The following is an 18,126-nucleotide window of genomic DNA, read 5'->3' on the forward strand; positions in this document are numbered from 1 at the left end:
ATGTTTGAAAGTAGGGGCCTGCCCTATATAATCTGCAGAAATTGGGGCCTTAGGTGTTGGTGTTGCCACAACACTGTAAGACCTCACAGTTACTCTTGGTGGGCGCAGGAACGGGCCCTGCTGTGAAATATTAGATCAAGAATTGTAATTACATGCCATTGTTGAACAGAGGCAGAAAAATTGGGCCTTTGGTGGTGGTGCTGGTGTCACAACACTGTAAATCCTCACAGTTACTCTTGGTGGGCGCTGGAACAGGCCCTGCTGTGAAATATTATATCAAGAATTGTAATTACATGCACCTGTTGAACAGGGGCAGAAAAATTGGACCTTTGGTGGTGGTGGTGGTATTGCCACAACACTGTAAGCCCTCACAGTTACTCTTGGTGGGCTCAGGAATGGGCCCTGCTGTGAAATATTAGATCAAGAATTGTAATTACATGTCCCTGTTGAACAGGGGCAGAAAAATTGGGCCTTAGGCACTGGTGCCACAACACTACAACCCCTCACAGATGCTATAGTTGGAGCACAGGAATAAGCCCTGCTGCAAAGTATTGCATCAAAAATTGTAATTATACTCCCCTGTTAAACAGGGGCTGAAAACTTGGGTCTTAGGCACTGGTGCCACAATACTGTAACCTCTCACAGACACTCTAGTTGGAGCACAGGAATGAGCCCTGCTGCAAAGTATTGCATCAAAAATTGTAACTACATGCCCCTGTTAAACAGGGGCAGAAAAATTGCCACAACACTGCAACCCCTCACAGATGCTATAGTTGAAGCGCAGGAATGAGCCCTGCTGCAAAGTATTGCATCAAAAATTGTAATTATACGCCTCTGTTAAACAGGGGCAGAAAAATTGGGCCTTGGCCACTGGTGGCGGTGCCCAGAACCAAAAATGTTCTTACAAGCTATCAGCATGAAAACTGAGGAGGAAGAGGATTGTCACTCAGCATAACAGGATAGTCACTCAGCATCAGCATAGGCAGTCTTGAAGGGATCTCACATTTAAAAAAATCAATCAGTTACATCAGCATCAGGTGCTTGGTAGCTGGTGATCCAAGACTGATTCTTTTTATGACCGATTGGTGGACAGGCACACCCTGTGATCAGTTACAAAGCCTCCAGCAGCACTGAATGTCCTTTCCGAAAGAGCGCTGGATGCAGGACAGGCCAGTAGCTCAATTGCATACTGTGCAAGCTCTGGCCAGTGATCCACCCTCAAGACCCAGTAACCCAGAGGATTTTCGGTGGGAAACGTGTTCAAGTCTGATCTTGCCCCTAGATAATACTGCACCATGTGAATCAGACACTTGCGATGGTTGCTGGAATCGATCAGACCTTGGAGCTGCGGACTAAAAAATTGTCTGAACGCATCGGTCAGACGGCCACCTTCTCCACCGCTCCTTCTGTGACTGACTGAAGCTTCAGCAACACATTGTCCAGGAGGACCAGGAAATTGTAACCTCCCAGGCTCTGGAAACGCGTTGCACAAACCTTTCTGCAAGGCCTCCCGAAGATGTTTCATCCTCTGCGATGGCAAGATAAGGTCTGCAACCTTACCCTTGTAACGTGGATCAAGGAGGGTTGCCAGCCAGTAATCATCCCTCCCCTTGATACCACGAATACGAGGATCCTTCCGCAAACTTTGCAGGATCAGAGAGGCAATGCAGCGTAGGTTTGCTGAGGCATTCGGTCCAGAGTCCTTTGGGTCACTAAGGACGACATGATCCACAGCCACCTCCTCCCAGCCACTGTACAAGTCCATGGGTTTCTTCGGACTGTAAATGATCCCTTGAAGACTGCTGCTGATGCTGAGTGCCAGGCTCCACCTCCATGCTGACACAATCCTCCTCCTCCTCTTCCTGTGTGATCAGCGGGCATGCAGGAACACTGTCTTGATAAAGGGGGCCTTGAGAGGTAAGGAAGTCCTCCTCTTTCTCCCTCTGTTCTGCCTCAAGTGCCCTGTCCATTATTTCACACAGCGTGTGCTCCAACAGGTGGACAAGAGGGACAGGGTCACTGATGCATGCACTGTCACTGCTCACCATCCTCGTGGCCTCCTCAAATGGTGACAGAACAGTGCATGCATCCCTGATCATAGCCCACTGGCATGGGGAAAAAAAAACAAGGTCCCCTGACCCTGTCCTGGTGCCATAGTCGCATAGGTACTCATTGATGGCCCTCTGCTGTGTGTGCAACCGCTGCAGCATGGCCAACGTTGAGTTCCAACTGGTGGGTATGTCACAGATTAGGCGGTTCTTGGGCAGGTTAAATTCCTTTTGGAGGTCAGCCAGCCAAGCACTGGTATTATATGACCTGCAGAAATGCACACAAACTTTCCTGGCCTGCCTCAGGACATCCTGTAAGCCCAGGTACCTGCCCAAGAACCGCTGCACCACCAAGTTAAGGCTGTGAGCCAAACAGGGCACATGGGTCAGTTGTCCTTGTCGGAGGGCGGAGAGGAGGTTGGTGCCATTGTCCCAAACCACCATACCTGCCTTAAGCTGGCGTGGCATCAACCACCTCTGAACCTACCCTTGCAGAGCTGACAGAATCTCTGCACCGTGTGGCTCCTGTCCCCCAAGCACCCCAGCTCAAGCACCGCATGGCATCTTTTTGCCTGCGTGTTTGCGTAGCCCCTTGAACGCCTACGGAGCACTGCTGGTTCCGAGGACAAATCAGCACAGGAAGAGGCCATGGAGGAAGAAGAGGAGGGGGTGGAGGAGAGAGGTGTGACAGAATCATCACTAGTAGAATTTTGGAGGCGTGGTGGCGGAACAACCTCCAACACTACTGCACCCTGTCCTGCATCCTTCCCAGCTACCAAAAGAATCACCCAGTGCATGGTGAAAGATAGGCAATGTCCCTGTCCATGCCTGCTGGACCATGAGTCAGCGGTAATATGCACCTTACTGCTGACCGCCCTGTCCAGCGAGGCCAAGACATTGCCTTCCACATGCTGGTAGAGAGCCGGAATCAACTTCTGTGAGAAAAAGTGGCGTTTGGGAACCTGCCACTGAGGAACCGCACACTCCACAAACTCACGGAAGGGGGCAGAGTCTATCAACTGAAAAGGCAGCAGTTGAAGTGCTAGCAATTTAGGTTAGCTAGCATTCAACCGCTGGGCATGTGGATGGCTGGGAGCGAACTTCTTTCAGTGGTGCAGCAGCTGGGGCAGAGAAATTTGCCTGGTACAATCTGATGTCGGTGTACCGATAGCAGATTGCCCGCAAGTACTTGGCTGTGACACACCTAATTCTACACATTCATTCCTCTCAGTGCAGGTTTCAGAGAGGACTGAAGGTATAGTGGGGTTGGAGATCCCAGCTGATGAGGAGCAAGGAGAGGTCCACTTTGTTCTTTGGTGTGGGTCTTTTAAGTAGGCTTGCCAATGAACTGCATGGCAGGTCGACATATGCCTGGTCAAGCATGTGGTGCCCAAGCGGGTGATGTTTTGGCCTTGCGAGATATGCTTGAGACATATGTTGCAAATAGCAGCGGTGGGATCTGATGCTCTTGTCTCAAAAAAGGCCCACACCAAAGATCTTTTGGAATAACGTGCAGAGACAGCAGCGCCCTGCACATGCAGAGCTCTGCGGTGTGATGCAGATGGTGTGCTGCCCTTAAGCTGGGCCCTGGAGGGCATCCTGCCTCATTGGAGATGTACCTCCTCCTCCTCCTCTCTCCTATCAGGCACCCACGTGGAGTCAGTGACCTCATCATCCCCTCCCTCCTCATCACTGGAGCAAAGCTGGCAGTATGCTGCAGCTGGGGGAAAATGAATGCCAGATTGTTGTCCTTCTTGGGCACCCCATCTCTCTGGGCTCACGTTACTGCCTTCCTCTAGCTGGGTACCATCATCGGAGCCTTTAAAATGCTGGGCATCCTCCTGGAGCATGTACCCAACACTGTGGTTAAACAGTTCTGGGTACTCCTCAGGAGGACATGGTGGGGCTGGGGAAGGAGTGACTGATTCCATTGAGCCGAGGGAAGAGGCCGGGTTGGCAGCTGCTTTGCCAGACAAAGTACCCTCAGCCTGGGTGAGAGAGGATGAGGAGGATGAGGACGGCTTGGTCATCCACTCTACCAAGTCTTCCGCATGTTGCGACTCAACACGGCCAGCTGCCGTAAAAAAAAAGCAAGCGTGTCCCACATCCACGTGCTGATGAGGATGCACCGTCTCCACGACCAGCACTGTTGCCTCTGTATAAAGGACACAGTACACTAACTGTAAATACTGCAGCTGCCTGCCTGTGGTATTAATAGGATCAGAACAACAGCAATTGTCTTCAGGTAGCTTTAGGTGCACACTGTGCAGAGGACGCAGTACACTAACTGTAAATAGTGCAGCTGCTTGCCTGTGTTATTAATAGGATCAGAACAACAGCAATTGTCTTCAGTTAGCATTAGGTGCACACTGTGCAGAGGACGCATTACACTAACTGTAAATACTGCAGCTGCTTGCCTGTAGTACTAATAGGATCAGAACAACAGCAATTGTCTTCAGGTAGCTTTAGGTGCACACTGTGCAGAGGATGCACTACACTAACTGTAAGTACTGCAGCTGCCTGCCTGTGGTATTAATAGGATCAGAACAACAGCAATTGTCTTCAGGTAGCATTAGGTGCACACTGTGCAGAGGACGCACTACACTAACTGTAAATACTGCAGCTGCCTGTGGTACTAATAGGATCAGAAGAACACCACCAATTTTCTTCAGGTAGCTTTAGGTGCACACTGTGCAGAGGATGCAGTACACTAACTGTAAATACTGCAGCTGCTTGCCTGTGGTACTAATAGGATCAGAACAACAGCAATTGTCTTTAGGTAGCTTTAGGTGCACACTGTGCAGAGGACGCACTACACTAACTGTAAATACTGCAGCTGCCTGCCTGTGGTATTAATAGGATCAGAACAACAGCAGTTTTCTTCAGGTAGCTTTAGGTGCACACTGTGCAGAGGACGCACTACACTAACTGTAAATACTGCAGCTTCTTGTCTGTGGTACTAATACGATCAGAACGACAGCAATTGTCTTCAGGTAGCTTTAGGTGCACACTGTGCAGAGGACACACTACACTAACTGTAAATACTGTAGCTGCCTGCGGTACTAATAGGATCAGAAGAACACCACCAATTTTCTTCAGGTAGCTTTAGGTGCACACTGTGCAGAGGACGCACTACACTAACTGTAAATACTGTAGCTGCCTGCCTGTGGTACTAATAGGATCAGAAGAACACCAGCAATTTTCTTCAGGTAGCTGTAAATACTGTAAAAACACATGCCTGCCTGTCAGTAGGAAGAGAATAACAGGAACGGATCTATGTAAACTGAATACAGTGTGTGTGTGTGTATATATATATATATATATATATATATATATATATATATATATATATACACATATATATATACACATATATATATATATATATATATACACACACAACACCTAGGATGCATATATATATACACAATACACTGTAAGTGCAGCTAACTGACTCGCCTGCTTACTCTATCTAACTTAAATCAAATGGCAGGCGGCCTTATATAGTGTAGGGCGTGTACTAAACCCCCTGAGCCATAATTGCGGCTCTCTGTACAGACGGCACTGTGATTGGCCAAGCATGCGGGTCATAGTGCATGCTTGGCCAATCATCAGCCAGCAATGCACTGCGATGATGTTCGCAATTCGATGAATGGTCGAATATGTGATGTTCGAATAGAACATGGGTACGACTCGAACTCAAAGCTCATCCCTAGGCAGAAGCCATTGGAGTGTCAGTGGCAGGTATGCCCAAATACTGTTGTAATTTGTTCCAGGTCAGGGATAGCCTACCTAAGCTTTCAGGTAAGGACTTAAGAAAGAACCAGATGGAAGATCCCCTCTGTAGTTTAACACTAAAGGCCCTGGAGGGCCAACGCCTAGATCTACTGCTAACAGACTCTCCAACAGAAGAACGACTAGTGCACAAGGAATGGGATTGACTGCAGTTACAAATGGGGTGGTCTACTGAAGGGGCCCCTCAGATGATCCTGAAGATAATTTGCAGCTATTCTTACCGAGAAAGCATAGGGAAATTGTGCTGACTGCCTTACATGGCAATCATGGCCACATAGGGTCTGAGAGGATGTTCAAACTGGTGCGAGACCGGTTTTATTGGCCCTGTATGCGGGCTGAAGTTGAGGTATACTGTCACTCCTGCATACGGTGTATACAGAGGAAGACTTTGCCCCACAGAGCTGCCCCAATGGGCCATCTTCAAAGTCAAGGACCATTGGAATTAGTTTGTATTGATTTTCCGTGTCTGGAGCCTGACTCGAGTGGACAGGAAAATGTTCTGGTGGTGACCGACCACTTCATCCAGTATGCCCAGGCATTCCCAACTAAAGGCCAACAAGCACCTACGGTGGACAAAATTCTGGTAGAGAAGTTCTTTGTCCACTACGGCCTACCTCAGCGTATTCACTCTGACCGGGGGAGAGACTTTAAGAGTAGGCTGACAGGAAAAGTCCGATGGGAGCTTTTCATCGTATATACCGAATGTGTGTATGCCCCATCTGATTTTTTCTGTCGAAAATTCAGACGGACTTAGATAGAGAACATGTTCTATATTTTTCCGATGGAACAAATTACTTAAAAATTTCCATAGGCGACGCTTTAAAATTTTTTACAGGTTACCAGTTTAGCATTACAGAGGAGGTCTAGTGCTAGAATTGTTGTACACGCTCTAACGCACGTGGCGATGCCTCACATGTGTGGTTTGAGCGGCGTTTACATATGTGGGCGGGACTTACATGTGCGTTCGCTTCTGAGCGCGAGCTACCGGGGACAGGGGCGTTTTAAATTTTTTTTTTTTTATTTTATTGTTTATTTTACTTTTTTTTATTTTTACACTTTTTTTTTTTAATTACTTTTATTCCTATTACAAGGAATGTAAACATCCCTTGTAATAGGAATCTATGTGACAGATCCTTTTTATGGAGAGATGCGGGGTCAATAAGACCCCACATCTCTCCTCCAGGCTGGAAAGTATGAGATCGGAATTTTTTTTTTTTACCGATCTCATGCTGAAAGCCGTGATCGCGGCTTCAGTTATTTCCGGGTACCCGGGCGTGACGTCATAACATCGCGCCCGGGCCTCCGACGGTCATAGAGATGACTGGTGACCATCTGGTCACCAGTCATCTCTATCATCCTCATCTGGCGCCGGCCGATTCATTCTCCGGGCTCCTGATGGGACGGGAGAGCCCGGAGAAGCACCGGACGGCGGCGGGAGGGGGGGCATCCCCTCCCGTCGCCTATAAGAGCGATCAAGCAGTGGAACTGCTGCTATGATTGTTCTTATCATGCACAGAATCGCCGGCTGAAAATAATGATATCTGAATGATGTCTGTAGCTACAAGCATCATTCAGATATCCCCCCCCCAAAGTACAGGATGTTTATATACAGTGGCCGGTTTTGAAGTGGTTAAAAAGCGTGTGCAGATATTTTAGCTAACCAGGTGTGCCAGAGGGACTGAGGCCATTCTTGGAGTTGAGGCAGAGATCAGAGAACCGAAAAAAAATCACCAAGCGGCTCCTTCGGGGGTGGCACAATACGTGCATAGAGACTTATAGTCTCTATAGTAAACAAAGTTGCATTTCTCAAGTCGTTCTCCAGGGCAGTAACAAAAGATAGGCTTCACCTACCTACAGGAAACACAAGCAGGAAACACAAGCACAAAGAAGTTTAAAGCTCCCTCCCAGCTCCCGCCCCTCATTTCTTATGTTTCCTGAAGCACCTGCAGGCACTTAGTACAGTAGCTCCCTGTTTATTGTTTTCTTTCCCCTATATAACCAGGAGGTGCTTGGGAATACCTCTGTCTAATGATAGGTATACACAGGAAGTTTTTTTCGTTCAACCCAGTGGGCTGAAGGAAACCAAAATGAGAGGTCACTGTACTAGGGGTGTGGGGGGGAAGGGCAGTTTGCCCCGGGTGACATACATTGGGTGGGGGATGTCAGGCACTGCCCAGGGACCCCAGGTGCATGTGGGGCCCCTGCACTTTCCCTGTCATTGCAGCTTTGTAAATAGTTGATCCGATCAGCAGAGAGACCAGCGGTGTGGGGGAAGCTGTCTGTAACTCTCCCCCTGTCATCTCATCAAGTTAGGCTGTCCCTCAGGGATGTTCATTATCTCCCGAGGCAGCCGGAGGTGGTGGGTGGGGTCGGGGTGTGGCTGCCTCCTCCACTCCTCCTACAGACTCCTCCCACCAAGCCAACCCCCTTCCACAGCTAAAGAAGAAAGAGAAGGAGAGACCACAGCAGCCGGGAATCTTCTGAGATGCTGTAAGAGACTGAGCAATGCACACTGTCACTGCATGCAGACCTAGCCTGTCTCTATATATCACCCTAACCTGGCACTATATACCCACCTAACCGGCAGTATATACCACCCTGACCTGGCACTATGTACCACCCAGACCTGACACTATATTTTACCTTAACCTGGCACTATATATCACCCTAACCTGACACTATATACCACCCTAACCTGGCACTATATACCACCCTGACCTGGCACTATATATCACCTTGACCTGGCACTATATACCCATCTAACCTGGTTCTATATATCACCCTAACCTGGTTCTATATATCACCCTGACCTGGCACTATATACCACCCTAACCAGACACTATATACCACCCTAACCTGGCACTATATCACCTAACCTGCCAGTATACTACCCTAACGTCACTTGACGTTGATGTGTGGTGCGCTGCCCACCTGCCTGGGTGGTGCCAGATATAGGATCCGCCCGGCTGCCAAATGCTCTAGGTACACCCCTGGTTAGCCATTGGCTGCAAGCGCTGATCGGATGCTGGTTTGCCAGCATGCTCATTTGACTGTCAGACAAGCTGCTGTACACCCCTGCCGAATGTCGACTGGTTTCTGTTGAACCAGCCGATATTCTGCCCGTGTGTACCAGCCTTAACCTTTGCACTCCTGTTGCTAATGATGGGAGAGGACACAGGTCAGGTGTCTGGCTTTGTCACATGCGCTATATCCTCCCCTCCTGTGTGCAACCTGAGGGCTGTCCTCACCCCATAAAGTAGCTGGTGCCTTTTGTGTTGGGTGGTAGTGTAGGCATTTCCGCTGATGTGGGTCACGTGGTGGGGGGGTGGGGGGCTGTTGATGGAAGCTCAGTCTGGCCCACATACAATATAAGATCAAACCAGCATAAGTTCCCTTTAAATGGACTCCTCTCTCCCAAGCTGATTGTGTCTCTTGTACTCCTTTTCTTCAAGTCACAGCATAAAAAAAAAAACAGATACTCACAGTGCTTTACCTTTACAAACTTTTAGACCCCTTTCACACTGGGGCGGTGCGGACGTTAGCGGTAAAGCATTGCTAGTTATAGCAGCGCTTTGGTGCCGCTAGCAGGGCGCTTTTAACCCCCAGAAGGGGTTAAAAGTGCCCGCTTAGCTCTGCTTTCAAAGCGCTTTGAAAGGGGCGCCCATTCATTTCAATGGGCAGGTGGTGTATACACCGCTCCCCCACTGCCCCAAAGATGCTGCTTGCAGGACTTTTTTCCTGTCCTGCAAGCACACCTCCCCAGTGTGAAAGCACTTGGCCTTTCACACTGAGGCTACAGAAGAGACAGCTTACAAGCACTATTTGTAGCGCAAAAAGGCCTGTAAAGGGCCTCAGTGTAAGGGTCTTACTCATCCACTCTTTTTTGGTGCATACATTGCACCCACATGTAAAAGCTGCAATCAAAACTATTTTGATGGTATTTAGCTCCGGCTAGCTGTACAGATACCATTCTCCTTGGTTTCGCAGTGCGTGATGATGTCATCCAATAAGCCCCACCCCTATGGGGATCATCCTCCTTTCCCAGTGATGAAAATCATAAGGGTGAGGCTAACTGGATGACATCATCACTCACGGCAAAACCTGAAAGTGTGGTATCTGTACAGCTAGCAGCTAGCTGGAGCTGAATAACGGCAAAACAATTTTGATTGTGGCTTTCACATGTGGGTGCAATGTATGCACCGAGAAATGTTATTAATGTTTAATTGTATGTGGGTCAGATATACCAGATGAGAGCACAACTTGCTACTAGAGTCTGCTTTGACCTCAGGGGTGTCCTGTATCCTAACCCTCTCTCTGTCCAAGTTGTTTAATAAATTGTCTGCAAGCAAAGACTTGTTTTGTGGAAATCAGGCTGTTGGTCTCCACTGGTGGGTCAATAAGTGCTGTGGGGCAGCTATTGAACAGTTTATCCCTAGACAGTCTAAAAGGGCCAAATACAATCAGAAGCTTCTTCAGGGATTCTTGTTACAATTCTTTTTTAAACCTACAAGACACATTATATGTATAAGTTTCCCTGCAGACTAATTGACATGATCAAGGATAACTTAAACCACTATTAGGATGGAAATATGATCAGTATAAGGTGCAGGCTTTGCAAATGCCATTTTCACCATACCCCTGATAGAGAGATTGGAATTTGTGGGGCAAGAACTCCCAGAGTATGGTCTTTTAGATAGCCTTCCAGGTGGTATATAGCAGCTAGAATGTAGTCCGAAAACAAAGGAGGGGTAAGAGCAGGGGGAGTTCAAGTGAAAGCAGGGGAAGCAAAGACAGCAATTAAAGTGGAACTTCAGTCATTTTTTTTGTAATTGTAGTTTTTTATTATTATTTCAATAAGCAACAAAATATAATTAGTACATCACAGGGTGTGTGTCAAATAACACTAGAGAGGTACATGAGAATTCACAACTTAGAAACATATATCGGTAACACTTTTTTTTTTTTTTTTTACATATTACATGTGAAGAACATGAACAGGTAATTAAGGGCAAGAGCACAGGTTACAGGGTGTATATAAGTACACATTATCTCACAATGAAGGGATCTATATGGGAGCAACAGAAAAGGGAAGGGGAAGGGGAAGGGACAACTAAGAATAACATTCAATTTTCAAAAAGAAAAAGAAATATTTAGTTGACATGATCTCCATATTCAGATTGGTCCCAAGGCTCCCAAATTTTATTAAACTGAGAGACCATGTCATGTACCTTAGCTGTAAGGTATTCCATCCTTCTGACTTCCACTACAAGTTGTAAAAATTGTAGATGGGGGGGGGGGGGTAGCGGGTAACCAGCATAGCGGTATAGTTCTTTTAGCATCTAGAAGTACATAGGAGGTCAGTCGTCTAATTGGTTTAGGGATACACGGGAAGGGAAGCCCAAGTAGATAATGAATAGGATCCAAGGGGAGTATGATGTCTGTTACATTCTAAATTGTTTGCATAACCTCTAACCAAAATGCCTGTATAAGTGGACAGGTCCAGAAAATGTGAACCAGTGTCCTTTCCACATCTCCAACACCGAGGAGAGAGGGTAGGATCAATGTGATGAATGCGCTCTGGAGTTTTGTACCAAAACATTAAAACCTTCACTGCCGTCTGCCTCTGGACCACACATTTAGCACTTTTGTGGATTAATGCAGGATATGATATATAGATGATATTAAATGCAATTGGTGGGGACCCTCAGCACACAAGTGTTCGAAGGGGGTGGGTCGGTCCAGAGTGAGAGTCGTGGATAGTGAATAAAAAAAAAATGTCTAACTTGAAGGTAGAAATAAAATAAGCTTTGAGGAATAGAAAATTTCTCTTGTAAAGTTGCAAAGGAATGTAATTTGCGAGTGACCGAGTGTACTAGGTTACGTAATTGAAAAAGGGTGTTTGCATCCATGGCAGCAAGCGTCCAAAGGCTAAGCTGTCAGGTAGATCTGGGTTTAACAATATGTTAGATAGAGGAGGACATGGCGACGAAAGCGAATATTTCAGCACACATTTACCCCATAATGACTTAGTGAGCAGCATTGGTGCTAAGCACATATTTTTCAATATGGGATAGTTTAATAGGGAACAAGACCAAATCAGTGAGCAGGGATGTACCGGGTATATGGTACTTCTTTTGATCTCTGACCACCGGTTTGGAGCCACCTGACAGGACCAGGAGACTACCGTCCGAAGGTGAGATGCATAATAATACTTTATGATGTCAGGTGCACCTAAACCCCCTTGAGTTTTTAGAGAGAATAACCAGTCATTTTTCATCTTTCCATCTATTAAGTCTTCTGCCCTTGTTGTTTTAACTTAGGATAGTAAAACATTTTTTTTTCTGCCAGTAAATACCTTAGACAGCCCACTTCCTTTTTCTTGTCTGGAAAAAAGCCTAGGCGTATGACATCATGCACAGCTCTCTCTCTCTCTCTCACTCTTGTGTGAGTTTGCCAGGAGGGGAGGGGGGATGAGTCACAAGAAGGCCAATAAGAGCTTCAGAGTTGGAGGTATGCCTTCTGTGTCTGTGTAAATCCAGGAAGTGAACAGGCAGAAGCTTCAGCTGCCCACAGTTAAAATGATTGCAGCCAGACTCAGTGGAGGGAGAGCATATTTGGCAAATACAGAATCACAATATATATAAAATAATATGCAAAGTGGTTGGAGGGAAGCTTCAGAATGACAAAGATGTTTTTAGTACAAATTATGTGAGCAGACTGCAGTCCCTCTTTAAGTAGTTTCACCCACAAGCCAACAAACTCAAAAATGGACAACTTGCAAATGGACAATGCCGGTGATTGCCTAGCAGGTAGGTAGCTGACAAGGTGTGGGTTTGCTAATAAAATTGACAGTGCCTCTACCCAGGACAGGGTTTCTGAACAAAGGGGATTCCTTTTCTAGGAAATTAACCAATAATCTATCCAAAGTAATTGGGAGCAGAGGAATTTCTGCAACCAGCATACATTAATCATAAGTGTAGCGCTACCCCAGCAGGAGCCGCTTAAGTATCTTTGGTTCCGTACTCTGCCTTTCAACTCTAACAACAGTCTCAGCCCCTCTGGCACACTCCTTATGACAAATACCTCCTGTAAAAGTCTCTGGCCAGTAAGATAACCTGAGCACCCAAATAAAAATTGGCTCTGGTATAAATTCTTTCCAACAAAACAGACACTACAGGCAGAGGGCCTACCAACTGGGCAGGAGGCCTTTTGGAAGCATCTGGAACAGTAGGTGGCTGGACTCATGCTTCCTTCAGCTTCTGGCATTGGGAATGCAGTTTCTCATGTTGTTTTGAAGGCTGATAGGCATTCCCCACCGAAACAGCATAAGCGGTACGTGTCCTCCATTGTTCTCTTGCAAAATCAATGAAGGTTCTTCTTCCTTCCTTGGGTCACTTCTTTGAGGTCTTCTGTCCTCCTTGATAGACTAGGGTATTCTTGCTGGTACAGACCTAAACCTCCACAGTTCAGACAGACATCTTGATTTGTTGGCCTCTGGCCAGGTGCAGTAGGTGAGACCGGGCATACATTCTGCCCCGTAACACCCTCGTCGGACAGCTCAATACGTGATGCTGTCAGCTGGTTAATCACTTCCAACATCTGGGATACCTGCATCTACAGTGTGGCTATCTCAGATCTGACATCCAATGATCTGGTCACCATCTCCATTATCTTGAACATCTGAGTCTTCAGAACCCGATCTTTGGACCTCTATCAGCTGTGCTGGCCACTCTGACTCCAACAGCAGATTCCGACCCATGGTTCTTTATTTTTTTTCTCCAGCATGGCTTCCTCCTTTCTCACTAATTTAATGAACTCTGCAGTCGAATCCAAACTGGATCAGAGCGTCAAGCACCTCTCAGGATCTGCTGCATTCTGGCTTGATCTACGGCAGAAGGTGACATCCCTTTCTTTAATACGATCTAATGCTATATCTTATTCAAGTGTCTGATGTATTCAGACAGGCGTTCACCTTGGCATTTGAGAGCATGCTCAAATCGGTAAATTAAGTCTGCTGCTGTCTTCATCTGCCCAAACTCCTCCTGCAGAATATTCAGGTAGTCTTGAGTGACACAATCTTTCTTACTGAACTTCAGATTATGGATTGCTTCTGAGGCTGGGCCCATTAGACTCTCTGTAATTCTCTGCTTTTTTAGAGTTCATCCTATTCATCCAAGGCTTGTGTGGCCTGGTCCAGCCACTCTTCAAAGTTGTCCTCCACTGTAGGCACTGGATCTCACTTCCAGAGCATGTCAAAGTATCCCTTAGCAATTTTGACACAAAGTCTCCCATAGCAGCGATGATGGCCGAAGATGGCCGAAGATGGTGTGGAAGGGGCCTCTTCCCTTGAAGCCTTAACTCAGCTATTACTAAGCTAGTATTTGCCGGACACCTGTCTGGTGTGTGTGACTGTATTAGACAAAACATAGCCTGGTCAGCCAGCTGCACACTGGACCCTCGGAAACGGTCAGGAATCCCTTGCTTCCATTCTAGCACCACATGTATGCAGGAGGTCTCACGGTCGGGTTTAACATCGATCACCCATGTTTTCTTGTCTAAGGACAATGTCTGTACTATCTAACCGATCTGCTCTTCAGCTCAGGCCTCCCCAGGGAGTTTAATCACTTGATTCTGGGCTGGTGCCTTCTTCATGACACCACTGTGTCGCAGCCACGGGGTCCACCTTGCCACTTGTAGGGGTGCTGTCTTGGTGAGTTGATTGCAGAGTAGCGGTATTATCCCAGACAAACCCCCATGTGTATCACTACCCCCACAGGAGCCGCTTAAGTATGTTTGGTTCCGCACTCCGGCTCTCAACCCTAAGAACAGCCTCAGCCCCTCTGGCACACCTGGAAATAGTGTAAGTGCAAGGACCAATGAGAAACACACACATTATGATAAAACACAGAAATTGTCTTTACTGCAATATTTCTGTGGAAAAGAGTAACAAACAGTAACCATATATATTCAAGTAAAGCAATCGGAGAGCAATAATTGAGATTAAGAGCAATATAGCTCAATACCATATTCAGGCTGCTTTCAGGGGATTCAAAACCTGAGAATAACCCCAAGATCCCAAAGCCCAACAGCCTTCCTTCCCTTGTGCAACCGTGTTGTGCAAAAAAAGAGGAAAAAAAAAAACTTTAATGCACACTTTTTAGGCAAACACTTCAATAACAATAAATCACAATATTGCAATCTGTATTAGATTGGTTAACTTTACTCAGGTCAGCTCTATGAGTCCATGCAGGAGGAGAGTCCATGCAGGAGGAGACCCTCTTATGTCATGCCTCTCTCTTCTGACCCCTGACACCACAGGTCCAACTTTAAACACTTTATTCAAATCAATATTTAATGGCTTAACTTCCTAGATAAACTGTCCCACACATGCCCACTGCATATACAGAGCCCTGAACATGTGTGTGTGCGCGGGTCTGTATGGCACTAGTAGCTTCAGTCCTTTTGAAGAAAAGATAAGACTCTGTGTCTTCAGCTAGCCACTCTCGTTGGTGCACTTAAACTCCTGAATAGCATGGCCAACTAGCACAACTGGACCGGATTATCAAGTGAGGAAGGCAGGATCTTTCTCAGCAAGGTAAAGGACAATGGTGTCTGTATACAGTGTCCCAGGGAATGGATGACCTTATCCTTTTGCCCTGTGGCACTACAACTGTCAGTGAGAGGACTAACACCAATGATGTCTGTATACAGTGTCCATTTAACTTCTGTGGTGTAGTGTCCCTGTTTCCTGCAAATGGGCAAAAGCCCCCTCACCCAATCCTGCGGTCAAGGCCCAAACAAATGTCCTGGAACAAGCAGGCTCTCCTGGCGACCCGACTGGTCACTTCACACTGGAACGCTTCATTGTTGGTGCAGGTGCACCTGGACATGCACCTGGGATCCCCCTCTCTCAGGCTGGATGTCCCGATTGGCGGCGGAGGCCTAAATATCATGTAGAAACCACCTAGGAGGCAGTACATCTCCCTTAGGTCTGATCTCTTCCTCCGCCTTATGCTGTCTGAATTTTCCTCAGGAAATCAAAATGGAGTCTCTCCTTTCTTGCTGTCAAAGCTTGCTGGTCTTAGTAGTTTCTGCCTGTATAAAAGGCTATGGGGCCATTTTGTGAGGGAACTACATGCCCCGGAATCCATTGCAGCTGCTTCCTGCAGCTCAGTACAGTCCCTCTGATTGGCTCCTCTCCTCCTGCCAATAAGAGCACAGGGGAGCAGGCAGAGAGTGTCCGTATGACCTGTGTTAGTGCCGCTCGCATTACAGTTAGTGTCAATGAGGAGAAGGAGGGGAGAAAGATCTCCCTGCAGGGCTGACAGGTGCATTCTCTCTGTCAGGAGACCCTGTGTATTGGCAGTAGGGATGAGCCGAACACCCCCCTGTTCGGTTTGCACCAGAACATGCGAACAGGAAAAAAGTTCGTTCGAACACGCGAACACCGTTAAAGTCTATGGGACACGAACATGAATAATCAAAAGTTCTAATTTTAAAGGCTTATATGCAAGCTATTGTCATAAAAAGTGTTTGGGGACCTGGGTCCAGCCCCAGGGGACATGGATCAATGCAAAAAAAGTTTTAAAAACGGCCATTTTTTCAGGAGCAGTGATTTTAATAATGCTTAAAGTCAAACAATAAAAGTGTAATATCCCTTTAAATTTCGTAGCTGGGGGGTGTCTACAGTATGCCTGTAAAGGGGCGCATGTTTCCCGTGTTTAGAACAGTCTGACAGCAAAATGACATTTCAAAGGAAAAAAGCCATTTAAAATTACTCGCAGCTATTGCATTGCCGGTCCGACAATACACATAGAAGTTCATTGATAAAAACAGCATGGGAATTCCCCACAGGGGAACCCCGAACCAAAATTTTTAAAAAAAATGACGTGGGGGTCCCCCTAAATTCCATACCAGGCCCTTCAGGTCTGGTATGGATATTAAGGGGAACCCCGGCCAAAATTAAAAAAAAAAATGATGTGGGGGTCCCCCTAAATTCCATACCAGACCCTTTAGGTCTGGTATGGATTTTAAGGGGAACCCCGCGCCAAAAAAAAAAAAAAAAACCGGCGTGGGGTCCCCCCAAAAATCCATACCAGACCCTTATCCGAGCAGGCAACCTGGCAGGCCGCAGGAAAAGAGGGGGGACAAGAGAGCGCCCCCCCTCCTGAACCGTACCAGGCCACGTGCCCTCAACATTTGGAGGGTGCTTTGGGGTAGCCCCCCAAAACGCCTTGTCCCCATGTTGATGAGGACAAGGGCCTCATCCCCACAACCCTGGCCGGTGGTTGTGGGGGTCTGCGGGCGGGGGGCTTATCGGAATCTGGAAGCCCCCTTTAACAAGGGGACCCCCAGATCCCGCCCCCCCCTGTGTGAAATGGTAAGGGGGTACAAAAGTACCCCTACCATTTCACTAAAAAACTGTCAAATTTTAAAAATGACAAGAGACAGTTTTTGACAATTCCTTTTATTTAAATGCTTCTTCTTTCTTCTATCTTCCTTCATCTTCTTCCTCTTCTTCTGGTTCTTCTGGCTCTTCTGGTTCTTCCTCTGGCGTTCTCGTCCAGCATCTCCTCCGCGGTGTCTTCTATCTTCTTCTCCTCGGGCCGCTCCGCATCCATGGCATGGGGGGAGGCTCCCGCTCTTCTCTTCTTCATCTTCTTCTCTGCTTCATCTTCTTCTCTTCTTCATCTTCTTCTCTTCTTCTCTTCATTTTCTTCTCCGGGCCGCTCCGCACCCATGCTGGCATGGAGGGAGGCTCCCGCTGTGTGACGGCGTCTCCTCGTCTGACGGTTCTTAAATAATGGGGGCGGGGCCACCCGGTGACCCCGCCCCCTCTCACGCCCGGTGACTTGATGGGACTTCCCTGTGACGTCACGGGGAATGCCACAGGGAAGTCCCGTCAATCTTAAGCATGTAAGGAAGTCAACGCTGGAGAGACTTTTGACATTTGTGCAGACGTACATCCCAGAAGCAACGATGGAGATGTTGTTATCGAAAATTGGGATCTTGAGGAACATGTATAAGAGGGAGCATAACAAGATCCAGAATTCCCTGAGATCAGGAGCATCAGCAGATGATGTATATGTACCCAGGCTGTGGTACTACAATAAACTATGTTTTCTTGATGACCAGACTGAAGCCAGGGCATCACTTTCAACCCTTCCCTCCACGCTTCCATGCACTCTTCCATGCACCCTTCCCTCCACCCCAGCAGAGGCTGATGAAGACCAAGCTGGGTCTTCCATCCTGGAAGAACCGGATGTGACCATCTGGAGTCAGG

Source organism: Aquarana catesbeiana, linkage group LG03 (genome assembly GCF_042186555.1).
Source record: "Aquarana catesbeiana isolate 2022-GZ linkage group LG03, ASM4218655v1, whole genome shotgun sequence".
Classification (NCBI taxonomy): Eukaryota; Metazoa; Chordata; class Amphibia; order Anura; family Ranidae; genus Aquarana; species Aquarana catesbeiana.